At 42.1% G+C, this 15,322-nt stretch overlaps 1 long non-coding RNA gene across 1 annotated transcript in view; it reads left to right on the forward strand.

The window, feature by feature from the left end:
- The first annotated feature begins 229 nt into the window (after window positions 1-229).
- The window catches only part of LOC125323816, a 50,334-nt gene continuing 35,241 nt past the window's right edge, over window positions 230-15,322 (forward strand). Inside the window, exons 1-2 of the long non-coding RNA XR_007202661.1 lie at window positions 230-328; window positions 2,405-2,451. This is a non-coding gene — a long non-coding RNA (uncharacterized LOC125323816). The remainder of the gene's footprint in view (window positions 329-2,404; window positions 2,452-15,322) is intronic.

Consider the following 15,322-nt stretch of genomic DNA (forward strand, 5'->3'; position numbering starts at 1 on the left):
CCCCAAATCACCCTCTGTGTTTGTATGCTTGGTAGAAATTTAATCTAAATCCCTTAGATTGTATAGTGACACACTAAGGGCATTCTTAGTACCATCAGAATTTCTCATGGTGTGACTATTCTGAGGAGGCTGTAGGTATGCAAAAGTCATGTAAAGAAAGAAATAGGCACACTTAAAATTCCTAATATTTTAGAGAGGGGATGAAATGCTGTTCTCTCTTCCAGAGCTTTCCCAGAGTCCATTTTCAGAGAAGGAATGGTGCCTCAAGAGGATGAGAGTAGAAAGAGTTCAGTCCTTCAGCTTGGGATGGAGCAGATTATCCGGAATGGTATGTTAAACTATGTTTACTCATAAGAGTGAGAACTATAGATCTACAGATATGCAGGAAAAAAGTGAGAAGTGGAAGTGCTCAAAAATGGGAATACGTGTCACTTTGCGGTATAGTTTAGTGGGTTATGGGTTCAAGGGTTGGACTTGGAGGTCTTTTTCAAAACTAATAGTTCTAATTTTCCTCCATTGAAAATCTGTATGGAAAAACCCGCTTGAAAGAAATCAGACTATATTAATTTGCTTAGCTGTGCCTTTGATGCACATAGGTTTGGAGTTTGTTTGTATATACTTAACGGAGATGCAAAATATCTCCTTCACCATATGCCTTCTCAAGAATAAGGTGAAGGGTGTGATGGAGCTGAGGATACTGAGAACCCACTGGCACAGGAGCAGTGTGTCCCAGCAATAGGACTCCCATGAAGGCACAGCAGACTTACAGCTGCCCACAAAGAAAAAGTGCAGGCCTGCTTCCCTGACAGGGATTAGAGAAATCTTCCCTAATTTTCTAGCCCACACAGAGGTTTTCAGCCCACAAGTGTTCCCACCGACAGCCCTAAAGGCACCACAGACTGACAGAGAGAAATTACAATTCTGTAGTCTTTTGCCTTGTGATTTCTCTTTCCTTTTTCTTGCTGACTTGTTCTGACTGGGAAGATTTTTTCCCCATAGTTTTGAAAGGTGATATTTCTTCTTAAAGGATCATGAGAGCAAAGGGTCAAATCCTTGCCTTGTTTTTGTTTTCTCCTTTGCATGTTGGATACATTCACTGGCTCATGTTCCAGAGTTGTGATTGGCATCAAATCTGGCAGTGACAATTGTCTCTACTGATCTCTAGACTTCATTAAATTAGATAGTTAACATTCAGAAAAAGGCTTTGCTAGTTTCTGCCAAAGTGAATTTCCTTGATTTCCTCCTTAGGCTTTTTCCTCCCCTGCCTGGCCCTGTTGTGGTTTTCTGAGCTGACACAACACAGTAATGGCTTTTTGTGAGTTTCTTGCAGGTCACCTTCCAGCTCGGGGCTGGGGCAGAAGATTGAGGTAGGCAGGACTCAGGAGCATGCCCCAGCCCTGAGGGGCTGCACAGCCAGCTGAAGTAGCCCCTTGTCTTGCAAAGGGGTCAGGATGTACTACTAGCCTTTATTTTCAGTTTGACTCCTGCACCTGAAGTAAGAGAGGTTGTTTGCATCCTGCACTCCCTGGAAACCCTGCAGGTAACCACAGAGCATGCGTGGTTACTAATGCCTACCGTTAGTAGGGAGTGAGAGGCAAGGCTCATTTGCTCTGTGCAGACAGAAATTTACTGCTTTTGTGATAAAACGACTTTGTAAGAACCCATGATGGTAATTTTTCTTTAGCATTCCATTAAGTTTTCACTGATTTTAAGACTATCGTAATGCAACACTGAGGTCCTGGTAGGCAGTGGGTTTCCTTTGATGCAGACATGTGCTCTATTCATTCTGCTAACTCTCTAGAGCTGGTGATGATGTGGAGGCTTTCACTCTTGTCACCTCAAAGCAAGTTCATGCAGCTGACCCTCAGAAAAATAGTTTTAACCCTTTATAATTGTGTATGTCTCAGAAATCATGGAGAAGTAAGCACACAACTTCATTAAGAACCCAAGGTGTTATGCTACTCCTACTGAAGCATGTGGAAAGCCCATCAAAAGAAAACCACTCCTGACCTGGCATTCAAAACTCCTCCAGCAGAAAGGTTGCATGCACAGCATAAAGATTAGATATCAGTTCTGGGTCTCAGCCTAGTGTGAAGCAGAATAACAAGTAGTAAAATCACTTTTTGAAATATGTGCAAGGTTCATGGCATGCAATACTCTAACTAAAAAAATTCCGGTTTTGCTGATATGCTTTTTTGGATATTGATAATAAGTGATGAAAGTGCTTGCACACAGGGTAACAGCAGATATGGATCTTCCAGTCAGAAAATCTTCACATCCACCAAGATCTGCATCAATTTTCAAAGCTGTAGTTGTTCATGCTTATAATGGGGAGATTTTAAAGATTATTGATCAGTGTTTGATGCTAATTAGCATTTCTAAAAAGGTGTTTTTTCCTTACTAGCTGTCCTTTCTTGAACAGATCCACATGAAACCTTCCCACTCAGTAAGGTAAGCATCGAGACAGTACTTATCCTTCATCCCCATGGTTCACTGCATGAACTCTGCCATCCTGACCACTGTTTTTTGGCAGGCTTTTGTGGATTGTTTTTACTCCCTCTTTGCTCACAAACTATAAGTGCACAGCAGAGGCATACGCACACATTAACCGGGTAATGTAAGAATGGCCTCCAAATTATAGGTACTCTGTCTGGGTTGCCAAAATGTGGGTTGGTCTTTATATGCAGTTGGGCACCTAGGGTATGGCTGTGGTTTTTACAGAGTTTTGCTAGTAGCCTGTAATATGTTAGACAAAGATTACCTCTAGTGCAGTTGTGCTGGAGGGTCAAAATGTGTGTGAAACAGGAACTGAGAAACTGAATCAAGCTTTGTGATTATTTTAGTCTAATTTCATATGGAAATAAGGTTTCAGGCATCCCACTTATTTGGGTGTATGTGCATGTGTGTCTTCCTGCTCCCTGGGTGCTTCCTGAACCCACTGGCCCGGTCTGATAGTGAAGATGGATTATCTCTTGGTTAATTAATGAATGTAATTAATGGACATGGTGGGAGAGAAAGGAGGAACAGTACTGGTGCCTTCTCTTAGAAGAGAGACTTCAAAGTGAATGCAGTTCTTGCTAGAGGTGGGATAAGCCACCCTGGAGCATGGTGCCTTGGGAAACCACCCATCTGAGCTCCTGCTCATTCCACTGTTCCCATCCTCACATTCAGTGGCTGTGAACACCCGTGGTGGTGGCTGGAGACTGGTTCTCATGCAGATTTGTTGATCTTATTACTATTGCCACAGGTTTCATGGGTGCATCTTCAATACTACTGCACATATACAACAAGGACAGATGTTATTTACTAAGTGTTTTGAGATCTGTATGTTTGATGCTTTTATTCTAGGACAGGGAAAAGGCACACTGAAACCAATTTGATTTCAAAAGAGAATGGTCTGGGTGATGCTGGTATTGAATTTAGTGACAGCAAGGCTGTGGTAAACATCTTCCTTCAAAAATATTGAACTCTGTTCTCAGGCTGGAAAGCAATGATGAGTGATGCTGTAGCAACATAATTCATTATATTCAACATAATTCATATATTCATTATAACTGCTGAATTGTCGGTGCCAATGCAAGGTGAAGTTTCTAATTATAAAGACTTATTCTGGTGACTTTGGACTGTATTTCTTTGAACGTAAAATACGTGTGATATTTTTCTTTCTGTCAAAGAAATTGAAGGTGTCTCTTTACCTAAAAAGAAAAGAAAAAGTCCCCAGGAGAGTATCAGAGGATCAATTTTTCAGCATGGGATTATACAGTTTGGCTGTATAGGCTTAAGGCTTTTAATTTGCTTACACATAGATAGACTTACTTGAGCTCTATACATCACCAGATCAATGCAAATCTATTTAATAGAAACTTGGGTCAATATTAAAAGAATTCCATTAACCAGCAATAAGGACCCTGAAATAATATGATTACTATAGGCTTCCAAGCACACATAAAGAATCAAGGATTTTCTTCATACTAAGCTGAAACAATACTATTGTGGAAATCCCTCCTCTGCTCCCTGCCTCCTGAAAAGTAAGAATGAAAAAGGATAGAAGAGGCTGTACAGATTTTTTAATGTCATTAATATTGTCTCTTTAGGTCAGCACCTCCGAGACATGCTAATAGTGAATGCTTCTGCAGCTTGTGGTAGAGAAAGTGTAGATGGGCAGAAAAGGTTTGGGCAATTACTCCGGGGGAAGAAGAGCGAAATCAATGGATTCTGAAGGACACAAAGCAAATGTGATATTTCCAGAAGATAAAGTTGATTTTTTTTTTTTTTTTTTTTTTTTGAATCTTTATTTTAGCCATGGTAAGTAAGGAAAAGAATAAATGTTCTCTTCCTATTGTTTTGAACAGCAAGTCCCATATTGCGGTCCTACTGAATTAACTTTTGAAGGATAAGTTTCCTATGACTGCAGGCCACAAATATGAAATCTGCAATGCAGAATATAATTCTGAGGCTCATAGTTTGGTAGTAGGAAATCAAGATTGGCCTGGAAAAAGTTACCACTTCGCCTGAATGGAGGCTACTGTCGGAAACCCCCACTGGTTTATTTTGTGTGACAGATTTCTCTTATAAGCAGCAAAGAGACTTAAAGAGGCCAAAAGGACATCTTCTAGTTAGATTAAGCCTGGGGATTTGCAAGCAAATTGCAAGCAGTGTGCATTAGCAGTCTAAACCAGAGACTTGGACGCCTAATTCTCCTTAACCAATCTTGGGCATCCCCTCTGCTGGGAAGAGCAAAATGAGAACTGGCAAAAAACAGATACTGGGAGGAAATGGATACAGTATCCTGGCCATCTGCATTGAACTGGCCACAAAATGGTGGTGTCTGACTGTCCAAGGTTTCTAGTAGAAACTCAAAATTAGAGGCCATGTAGAAAAAAATATAAAGTTTACAAGGTGCAGAATCAGGTAAAGAATTGTGCTTTAGGTCAGCATTCTGCAAGCATTTGTTGTAGCTTCTTTGTAATGAGTTAAAAAAGGATTTTGGGATGGCATTTGGGGAAGTACTGGAGGTAGATGTGCAGGTCTGAAAAGTGTAAAATCATGAGACTGGTTTGCAGAGATAGTCACCTCGTTCCAAAGGTGCTGAGCCAGCTGGGCAAGAGGGATTTGGAAGGTCTGGGATCCATGCTCAAAATTTGTATTTGAGATAGGGCATCCATGAGTTAGGGAAGGATCAGGAGTGGAAACAGGGTAATTTGCACCTGGACCTTCTAGAGAAGGTTTTAAACCCTTCCATGCCAAGGCACAGAAGGCCACAGCCTCCACTTTCCCCTGTTTCCCAGGATCTCTGCCTCCCCCTGAGTATTTTACAGCTAGTAAACTTTCTCCTCAACTTCAAGTGCAAAGAGTTTTTCTCTCCCTCTTTTTTTTTTTTTTTAAGGAGAGTGTATAGAAGTTAGATGCTGCCACCCAGGACACTATTGTTTTAAAATGCAGTCTATGAAACACAGTGCTGCCTCCCCAGGCTGTGCAAGAATGCCAAGGATAGTTCTAAATACCAAGATATTAACCGTTTCCAGCAAAGTCAACACCATTCTCCATCAGGTTGCAGGTGTAGGCAAATGGTTCAGCAGAAGCTGAATCCTTCCTCCTGCTTGGCTTACTTGCTTGAAGGAACTTTATAGGGCAATAGCAGCCAAAAATCTCCTTTTTCCTAATATAAGGTTCTGCTTCCAGTAGGGCAACTTACTGGTAATTTTGTAGTTTTCCCTTTTCCAGCAAGCCCTGTCTAATATAGGCAAGACTTAGATAGATAGACTTCCCCAGGCTAATTTAGGCATTTTGTCTTCTTGCACTTTAATTTTCAGTCTATATTTTGCTACTTGGTCTGCATTTCTTTAAAGAGAAACCTACTACTTTAGCTTTGTCCCCAACCACTGCTTGCTCAGAGCATCTTGGACTTGACATTTAGAGATAAAATAACCTCCTTCATGTTAACCCTTTCATTTTTTAAAAAGTATTTGTGTTTTAAAGCATTTTCATCTGCTTTCTTCTCCTTACCTGCTATTTTGCAAAGTAAACTCCATAGAATGAAAATATTTAGTAAGTAGGTATTTTTCTTTTCTGTTTTTCAAACTAGCTGAACTTTGCTGTTCCAGAGAGACTTGGATGAGCCATATTTTATGTGGATTTAGGGAATAGGCTGTGTGAGGAGCAAAGTTGTGTTCCTAAGTAAAAATACTTTTCAATAGAAGTTTTAAGGATTGTGTATGTAACCTGTGAACAGCAGCTCATTCTTTTGAATTATAATATGGGATATTATGTCCTGAATGACATGACAGTCTTTGGGTTTCATGGCAAGTTATCGTCAGGCTGTGAGAAAGCATATTCTGGAGGTTTTTCACACTCCCCTAGCCCCACTGGTGCTGGGACTCAGGGTCTCCTCATGAGAAGTGCTAATGCAAAATGCATTGGCACTTGCTGGCGAGAGAGTTGGGCCTCTTGGTACGTGGGTCACTTGTCCCTTTTCAGCCCATGGGATACAGGTCAAACCTCTCATTACAGGAGGAGAGAAGGGCAATAATCTTGTGATTTAATGCTGCACAGCAATAGTATTGTTTTAAGCTATTTCTCTGTTGATTCCCCCATTTTCCACTTGTCAGAGTAGATACCTCTGTGGTCTCAAGATGGAAATTGCTGAATAAAGAAAAGCTGGAAAGCTGGTCTCTGTGCAGCAGTAAAATCTTAGTATTGGAAATTGATGTCTATCAATAAGGTTAATTATTAAAATTTGAAAAGCATTTGGGCAGCAAGGACTGTCTAATATATTCAGGTCCTGGTGTTAGCTCACACTGAGAATGAAGGCTTTTCTCTTTCCCTTTAACATGTTACAAACAGTTAATTTAGCTGATTTAGCTATTCCTTTCATCCACAACTCCTAAGCTGTGCACCTTCAGCAGTCTTTTCACTGTGAGGGTCTGATATTTGTGTGCTTGTTTTTATAAATAAGGCTGCTTGCATTCAGATTCCTCAACATGGATCTAGAAAGCTCAGTGCATATCTTCATGTACCTGTCCTTATTCTCCCCAACCTGTGTTCTCCTACTAAGCCATAGCCTCCCAAACTCTGCTCTTGATGGCCTGTACTGCAGTAGTATCCTCAAACACCTTCCAAGACAGGGCAGATGTAAATAATTAATTATAATTTAGAGCCTAAGCTCTAAATGCAAGAGGGTAACATTTTTCCAAAGTGTGTAAGATAACACCTGCTGAATAATGCTTCTTTCACACAGTCTAATTCTTTACTGCTGTTCTCCAAGCATTAGCCTAAACAAGCCGGAGACATAAAGGCATTTTTGAAACTTTGCTGCCCAGCAAAGTCTCTGTCATTTTTCTCTGTTGCAGAAATCAGAGCATTTGGAAACTTTTGCCTTCCAAATCGTAGCACTGCCTGTTTTATCTGAAGTAACCTTTAATGGAGCGCCCATTGATTCCTTAAGGACACTTCCTTATGTCAGCTATGTCTCATTGTTTGGGAATTTGTTCTGATAAACACTGCAAATGTTACTGTGTTAAATTTTATTCCTTTACTTGTAATTGTGTCCCTTTGGACCACCTACACCCTTTCCATGGAGCTCTGGAGGGCTGTGGAAGATGAACACCATTTTGTGAACACATTATTCCAGATGTACTCTGTACCCTCACAGGGTGAGAGCAGTGCAATACAGTTCTTTGGACATTTTCCTCCGGCTTTAAGTTTTCAGGCAGCTCTGGAAAGATAATTACCATTTTGACATCACCTATCTGGGAATGTTGATTACTTAAACACTGTTCTTGTTGACTTTACTCCCTTTAGCTGTTTTTGATCTAGACATGCTTTGCTTTTTGTTTGTGTGCTTGTCTCAGAGACAGGGTGTGTTTCTTTAGAATATGTATTTTCTCATTTATTAAAACCTCATATTGTGGCAAGAGACATATCTGGTAAAAAATCCAAAATATTTAAGAAAACAGGGTTGATAATGCATGGAAGTGATTCTTTATGGTATTAGGTATTCTGGGTTAATGGTTCTGGATTCTTCTTACCTGAGAAAATCAGAATTATCACCCTAAAATAGAATTTATAACCATGCATGAGATTATTTTGTAAAAGGAAATATTGTTTGGATTTCAAAGAAATGTCATGCAAGAATAGCAGAGTGAGAAAAGTAGCACAGCAAGTTGAAAGCCATGGTTTAAGATGCAGCTAGAGGGGTACAACTGCCTGCATGAGGCTTGTGTGGGGACACCTCTGCAGTGGGTTGAGAGGTAAAAGATTCTCTTGTTGCTATTGGAGCTGGCAATTTTTGCCATACTTGGTTGGGTTTTTCCCCCCACTGAAAATAGATTACTGTTTCCCTCAAGTACTTTGTTAACACTGGAATAATAAACAGTATGTCTTTTATGTGACAGAGTACCTGTCTTAGCCATACAGACAATAAAGGGGCTAAGATGTGCTTGAGCTGAACATAAACACTGGAAAGGATAATGTTTTTCGCTAAGTGCTTAGTGCTTCTGGCTGAGCAGAGTGGATACCATGAGCCACTTGCAGAGATGTTCAGGGCCAACGCGTCTTTCATAAGCAGCTAAATTAAGCCTATAAATCTTGCATGAATGAAAGATATGCTCATGTTCACAGATGCAACAGGTGAAAGTCTATTAAAAAATAACAATGCATGTTTTAAATAGCCTGAGAAATTCAGTCTCCTCTATTCATTTTTCACTGCATTTATAATTGTTCTCTTCGGCTTATCTGATGGGGAAGATCTGCTTGATTGCTGATGTCCCAATGCAGCTTCATCCTTACAGTCATTTGTCCACTATTATCAGCAGATGTAGCAGAGCTCTTGGTCCTCTGTGGGGCTGGTGTCTCCCAGGAACCTCAGGCAGCCCTCTGATACTCTTTTTCGTTTACAAACTGGCTTCGATAATGAGTTACCTGCTTGTGGAAAGCAGTGATTCTCTAGTAGGAAGATACCTCTACCTCTAACAATATCTTTGCATCAATTTAATCACAATGTTCAGTTCTCCCCCACCCATAATATTCTGCTAGATTTTCTGCATAAATTTTGGAATGAACTGAAGAGACGCCATAAGGGCAAAGCCTGCTCATGAGCATACTGATTTAAATCTAGGTCAATTTAATTGAAGCTAATCTTGTTCCAGACATGTCAAGAGCAGAACTGTGTTTTACTGATTTTTGGAGTCTGGAGTAAAAGAGCAATAGACTGCCTTTCTGTGGGCAAACTAATATGTACTGATAAAGTCTGCTAAAAAAAGGTAAACATTTATGGGGGTGGTTGATTTCTTATCACAATACGGATACTGTAAGTTTATACTGGAAGGGTAAACCATTATGAGAATGGTTGAGAGCAGTAGTTGTTGGCTAATAAAGGGAGTCAAGTGAAAACTTCTGTAGGAAAACAAGAGCACTGACAGCATATAAGAAAGTGGCTGCATTTTTTGGCCACAGACAAAGCAGGGTCCAATGGATACACAGCCAGAATGAGCTGGTAGATCCCCATTTTCTTGAGAGGAACCATGACCACTGCATTTGAGCCAAATGTTCAGTGTTAGATCCTGTTGGAACAGAGCAAATGGGTAGATGTGTTTACCCAGCTGTGCCAGCATCCCCGCATTCTTCTCCTGGGGAATCGTTGTGTGAGGGCAGGTGCTTGGAACTGTTTCTTCAGCTCTGACCCAGAACAGGTGCAACCTCTGTCATGACTCTCCTGCTCTAGGGAGGCTGGTGATGATGTATTTCATGTGAGTCCAAACCTCAGTGCTGAGGTGGACTGGGAAAGAAAAACAAAACTCTTCCACTAAAAAATTCTTTTTCAGTGATAATCAGAGCAAGTTTTTTTCTTCTACCTTTCCCCAGTGCCAGCAATCTCTGTGCATAATCTCAGGTCTTCCTTTCTTAAATTTTTGTTACCCAGCCAATTTTTCACTCTAACTTTTTTCACCTTTTGTAAAATTTCTCCCTTTTTGATTGCTGTCTCTTCTGCCTGGCAAGGCCTCCTCATCGTGCCTCTGCAGACGGACACAGACGTCACTGCACCACATACAGGTTGATGTGTCAGCTGGTCCTCTCCAAGGCATGTGTGGTGAGTGCAGTGGGTTCAACACTCTAAATAACTTTGTAGGTAAGAAGTTCAGGCTCCCAAGTTAAAAACTCCTTGAAGGGAGACTTCGGCATTTGCAAAGTGCTCCTGTTCTCTCACTGCACAGGCCAGCAACATCTCCTGCCCTTTTGCTGTTTCCATCAAAGCCATCACATTGTGAGCCTGTGTGCTGGTTGGTGGGTTGTGATTCCCTTGCAGTACCCACAGTTCTGTGCACACTTGGGCTCCTCCTGTGGCCATGATTTCTTCTCTGTTTGATGACACTTACCTGCCTTCACAGAGTTGCTGGATTTCTGTGTGGCTTATACTCACTCAGCTCCTCAAACCAGGTCCTGGGATATCTCACCAGCCCCGTATCAGCAAGATAATATAGTGGGAAAATGGTTTCCTACCTCACTGCTAATTCCATCACCCTTCTAATTCCCTGTGGAGACAGTTAATATTAAATACTTGCCAGATTTTAAAGTGAGCTATTTTAGGGGGAAGGACCTCAACAGGTTGGAGAGATCGGCAGAGAAGAATAGTCCGAAATTCAACAAAGGCAAATGCATGGTCCTGCACCCGGGGAAAAGTAACCCCATGTACCAGCACAGGCTGGGGCTTAATCTTCTGGAAAGCAGCTCTGTGGAGAAGGGCTTGGTGGTCCCAGTTGACAACAAGATGTCCCTGAGCCAGCAGAGCCCTTGTGGCCAAGAAGAACAGTGGTATCCTAGCGTGCATGAGGAAGAGCATTGCCAGCAGGTCGAGGGAGGTGATCCTGCCCCTCACCCTCCTGGTGAAGCCACATCTGGAGTGCTGTGTCCAGTTCTGGGCTCCTGGGTACAACAGAGATGTGGGGCTCCTGGAGCAGGTCCAAGGGAGGGCAACAAGGATCACTGGGGGACTGGAGCATCTCTCTTATGACGAAAAGCTGAGCAAGTTTGGCTCGTTCAGCCTCGAGAAAAGATGACTGAGAGGTGCTCTCATAAATATCTATCAATATCTGAAGGAAGGGTGTCAAGAGGATGTTTCCAGGCTTTTCTCAGTGGTGTCAAACACTAGGACAAGAGGCAATGGACAGAAACAGATGCACAGGAAGTTCCACCTGATGAGGAAGAACTTCTTTACTGTGCAGTGACCATGCACTGTCACAGGTTGCCCAGAGAGGCTGTGGAGTCTCCTTCGCTGGAGATATTCAACAACCACCTAGACACAATCCTGTGCTATGTGCTCTAGGATGGCCCTGCTTGAGCAGGGAGGTTGGACCACATGACCCACTGTGGTCCCTTCCAACCTTATCTATTTTGTGATTGTGTGAGCCTTCATTTTCATTTTTATTTTTATTTTTTGCCACCTACTTTTCCAACATTAAGGTTTTCTAAGAAAAGCTCATGACTGTAAGATTAAGTAGCAGATATGCCCTTGTGTCTCCTTTCCACCACAGAAGGAGGCAAGGAGCCACAGGCCAGGCACAAAAAAAGTCTTTCTCCTCCTCTCCACCCTCCCTCCCTCCCTCCCCACACTTCTCTTGATCTGCTGGTGGCTCCTAAAAGGATTAATTAGAAAGATGTGAGCAGGGGTTGGAACGTCAAAAAACAATCGTCACTTTCATATCTGACCCCTATCACCAGCTGCAGAATTAACAAATTGAATGTCGTCAGCAAACAGGAGTTGCAGATGATATGAAGTTCATTACTAGCAGCACAGGGCTTGTTTTCAAAGCCCAGTTTAAACAACTCTTGCTGATTAAATTCCTTGCTGGGGCTCCTGCCAGACACATTTAGAAAATACGGATGTCTAACAACTCTGTCTTTCTCTGCCTGTCTTTTCTTTTTTTTCTGCCTTTTTTTTTCTTTTTTTTCTTTTTTTTTTTTTCTTTTCTTAACATGTGCCAATTATTTGTCTCCTATCTGCAGGTACTGGCAAGTATCAGCGCTCTGGTCCCACTGTCTACAGCCTTATCCATTTGGCGCCTGCTCCAGCCCTCTCACATTACCAGCAGTGGGGTCTGTTTTCAGCTGTGAAAAGCTGTGAGCATGACTCCATTCTTCCCCTCCTCCCACTGCAGACTCTCTCCCCCCTTTCCTTCTTTCCCTCTCATCCTTCTGCTCCTAGGGCTCCCTTCAAGATCTGTGAAGCAAAAAAAATCAAACCTTGGTAACCTGCTAGACAGTGGCACTGGGGATTTATGACCTCCTTTGAATTGTGTGGCTGTGGCTCCCCTGCATGAAGCACCCAGAGCAGCTAAAAGCCCACTGAGGCAGGTCGCATGACGGATCGTCTTCTGGGTGAGCTGGAATGGGATGGGGAGGTACAAGCTGTAAGCAAGCAGATGAGAGAGCCATGCGGATGCAATTCAGAACTACTGTCTAAGCTTGTCTCTAGTTCAGGAGCTTGAACATTCCCCATACTGTTCTTCCCCTTCCTAAAACATCTTTTTGCCCTCTTTTATTTGATCATTTCATGTTTGTCTTGCTCATGTGATCATAATTTTTCTCCACCATTTCTCTAGGAAGTGAGGATGGAGGGATGGAGGAAGGGGGGATGGATGTCTGCTCCTTCTCACAGTAACTCCAGCACTTGGCAGGTTGGGTGGCTACCCATCTAGAAGAAGCTAGATCTCAGAGGTAGGTTGTTCCTGCAAGTTTGTGAAAGCAGGCAATCCCAAAGAGCAGAGACATCATCAGGGGTCTTCTCTGGAGAAGATGGCCAGCCCTCACTATAGAGAGGAAATATGAAGGTCCCAGCCCTGGGAAAACCTTGTCTAGGCACACACAGAATGAGGTACCCAGGAACCTGATTATGAGGCATGCATTTGTAACAAAACAGGCGGTGTTTGCTCTACTGATGCTCTCTTTTAAGCTGAATATCACAGCTAAAAATGTTGAGCCAAATTGGTAGAATTTTCAAAGATGCCCAGGAGATGGCATGGAAAATGACTGTCCTTTGGGGGCCACGTAGAACTAGGACCCTGCTGCTAAAGTATCTTCTTTTTGGCAAACCTGCTCAGAAGAAAAATACCATGGATTAACCAAGAAAAGTACTATTTAGCTATCCTTTTGACAGTGAAATTGTGGTATGAAGGATAAGAATACAACATAAACTTCAAATAATTTTGTAACATAATTAGGTCTTTTCAGTATCATTATTTTTCCCATGTGGGAGGTATTTTCTTTTCCCACCATGGCATTTTGGTCCCTGAAGGGATTGCAGAAGTTTATAAACACAGTCACAGAGATCTGCACATACTGCTAGGTGGCATTTTGGGTTAGGGGGTGCTTCATACAAGAAATAGACAAGTATGAAGTTTTTAAATAATTTTTTTGTTCTTTACCGGCCATCTCCCTCATGGTAGTATTGACAGTTACAGGATATAAAACTACATCTTTATCTACCCATTTTTTCTCATTTCCTCTCTCTGACCACCTTTGAGATAATGTTGCTATAGAAAATGACTGATTCAAAGCGGCATGTCTAATTTGCACATTCCTCATTCCTAGGCCTCTTGCATTTCCTACACTACGTTCTACTGTTTCTGGTTTTGAAAAAGAAAAAGCAGCTTCCAAAATGAATTAATCGGGTTTGGCTTGTCTTTTCCTTTTTGTCTCCCCTTTTTTAATGTAATTGAATGCACTGAATTGTAAGAAAAATTACACTTCACCAATGTTTTTCACTTCCAATGCTCCTGCTGATATTATTTTTTTGCTTCTTCCTGTAAAAACCAGGGCATTTTCTACATAGCTGTCAGTGACCAGGTCTCATTTTGGCCTTGAAAACCATTACATACCTGCAAAGTATTCATCCAAAGTCCACATTTGAAGTTGACTGCTGTACACAGTTTGAATTCCTCAATGTATGCTTGCACTGATTACTACTCAGCAACTGGGCACGCAAGTGCACAAAGCATCTCTAGCAAGCAGGAAGTTATTTTTGGAGGAGTTTGCCAGAGCATGAGTTTGCTGCACTGCTGAGCAACCAGCACGGAATATCTGTCCTACACGAGGAAAAATCCACTACTAATGCCGTGTTCTTGCCAAATAATTGCAGTATGAGCCTATGGAAAGTCTTGTTCTCAAATCCAGCTAAGCCTACAGGACAGTATACATCTGCAATACTGGCTGTCATTCTCGGCTGATTGGTGGACACTGACCCAATATTTTATGCCAGCATTCATTCAATTCCAGCAAAAGGAGAGGGCTAGCTAGGTGCAGGAAGCCCGGGATTAGAGAAGTCCCTGATGAAGTTCAGCTGGTAGAGTAGGGGTTGCAGAAACTTCCAGCAAGGGTTACCCCTATATTGCGCAGATAGTCCCCTCAGCTCAGCCAAGCTGAATCTACAAGATCCAATGTCTTTCTAGTACCAAGTGACTGGTTTTCATTCTTTCATCCATCCCATCATTGTTTGGACGAAGCCTTTTTGTCGTGCCAACTCTAGTCTGTGGTGGTTTCCCTGCACAAATCCTTGTTCTCTTGGGAGACCCCATTTCAGTTGCTTTGAAAAGAGGCTCGGACAGATTTTCAAGCTACCTCACTCATGTTGGGGAGCAGCCCAAGTCTTTGGCTTGCTCTTGCTTTCCTGAAGCAGCTCACACACTCCTCCTGATACCCAGAACCTCCATGGATTAATTGATCTCCAGTCCATCAGAGGCTCTTTCAGCTATTGGTGAGGAAGAGATATTGCAATCACTCAGTGCCAAAGCAAGTTTTGGGCACCTTGAGGTCTCTGTTAAAGCACTTGCTTTGATGTGGCTTTTCTAGCTGCTTCTGGTTTGTTTGCATCTTGCTATTGAACACCTTGCTTGGTATCTCTATCACACCTTTTGCATCAAATACAATAGTGCTTAGGGTGCTTGTAAGCTATTTTCTTTGGAGAGGGGAAAGATGATGCAATTTAATTTGTGTTGGCCAAGCCCTACTGCCCTGAGGGAAAGAGGGATCAGTTGCTGTGAGATTCTTGTTCATGGTGTGAAGCCCCTATGTGATAGTGGCTGGACAATATTCTTTCTTGAGGTATTACCTGAAATCATAGCTAATCATAGCTAATCATATTTTTCTTGCCCTCTTGTCTTCCTTTGCTTTTGTTCCTTTCTGTTTCTCTGACATTTATTGCTTCCAACAAAACCCCAGCAATGTTGCTTCAGCCCTGAACCTCTGCTGTTGTCCGTTGCCACCAGAGCCCATGGAAGACATTTCCAGTCTCCCAGCAATCCAGCACAGTGAAGAACTAACTTCTGTCACT

The sequence above is a fragment of the Corvus hawaiiensis genome, chromosome 1, assembly GCF_020740725.1.
Source record: "Corvus hawaiiensis isolate bCorHaw1 chromosome 1, bCorHaw1.pri.cur, whole genome shotgun sequence".
Taxonomy (NCBI): Eukaryota; Metazoa; Chordata; class Aves; order Passeriformes; family Corvidae; genus Corvus; species Corvus hawaiiensis.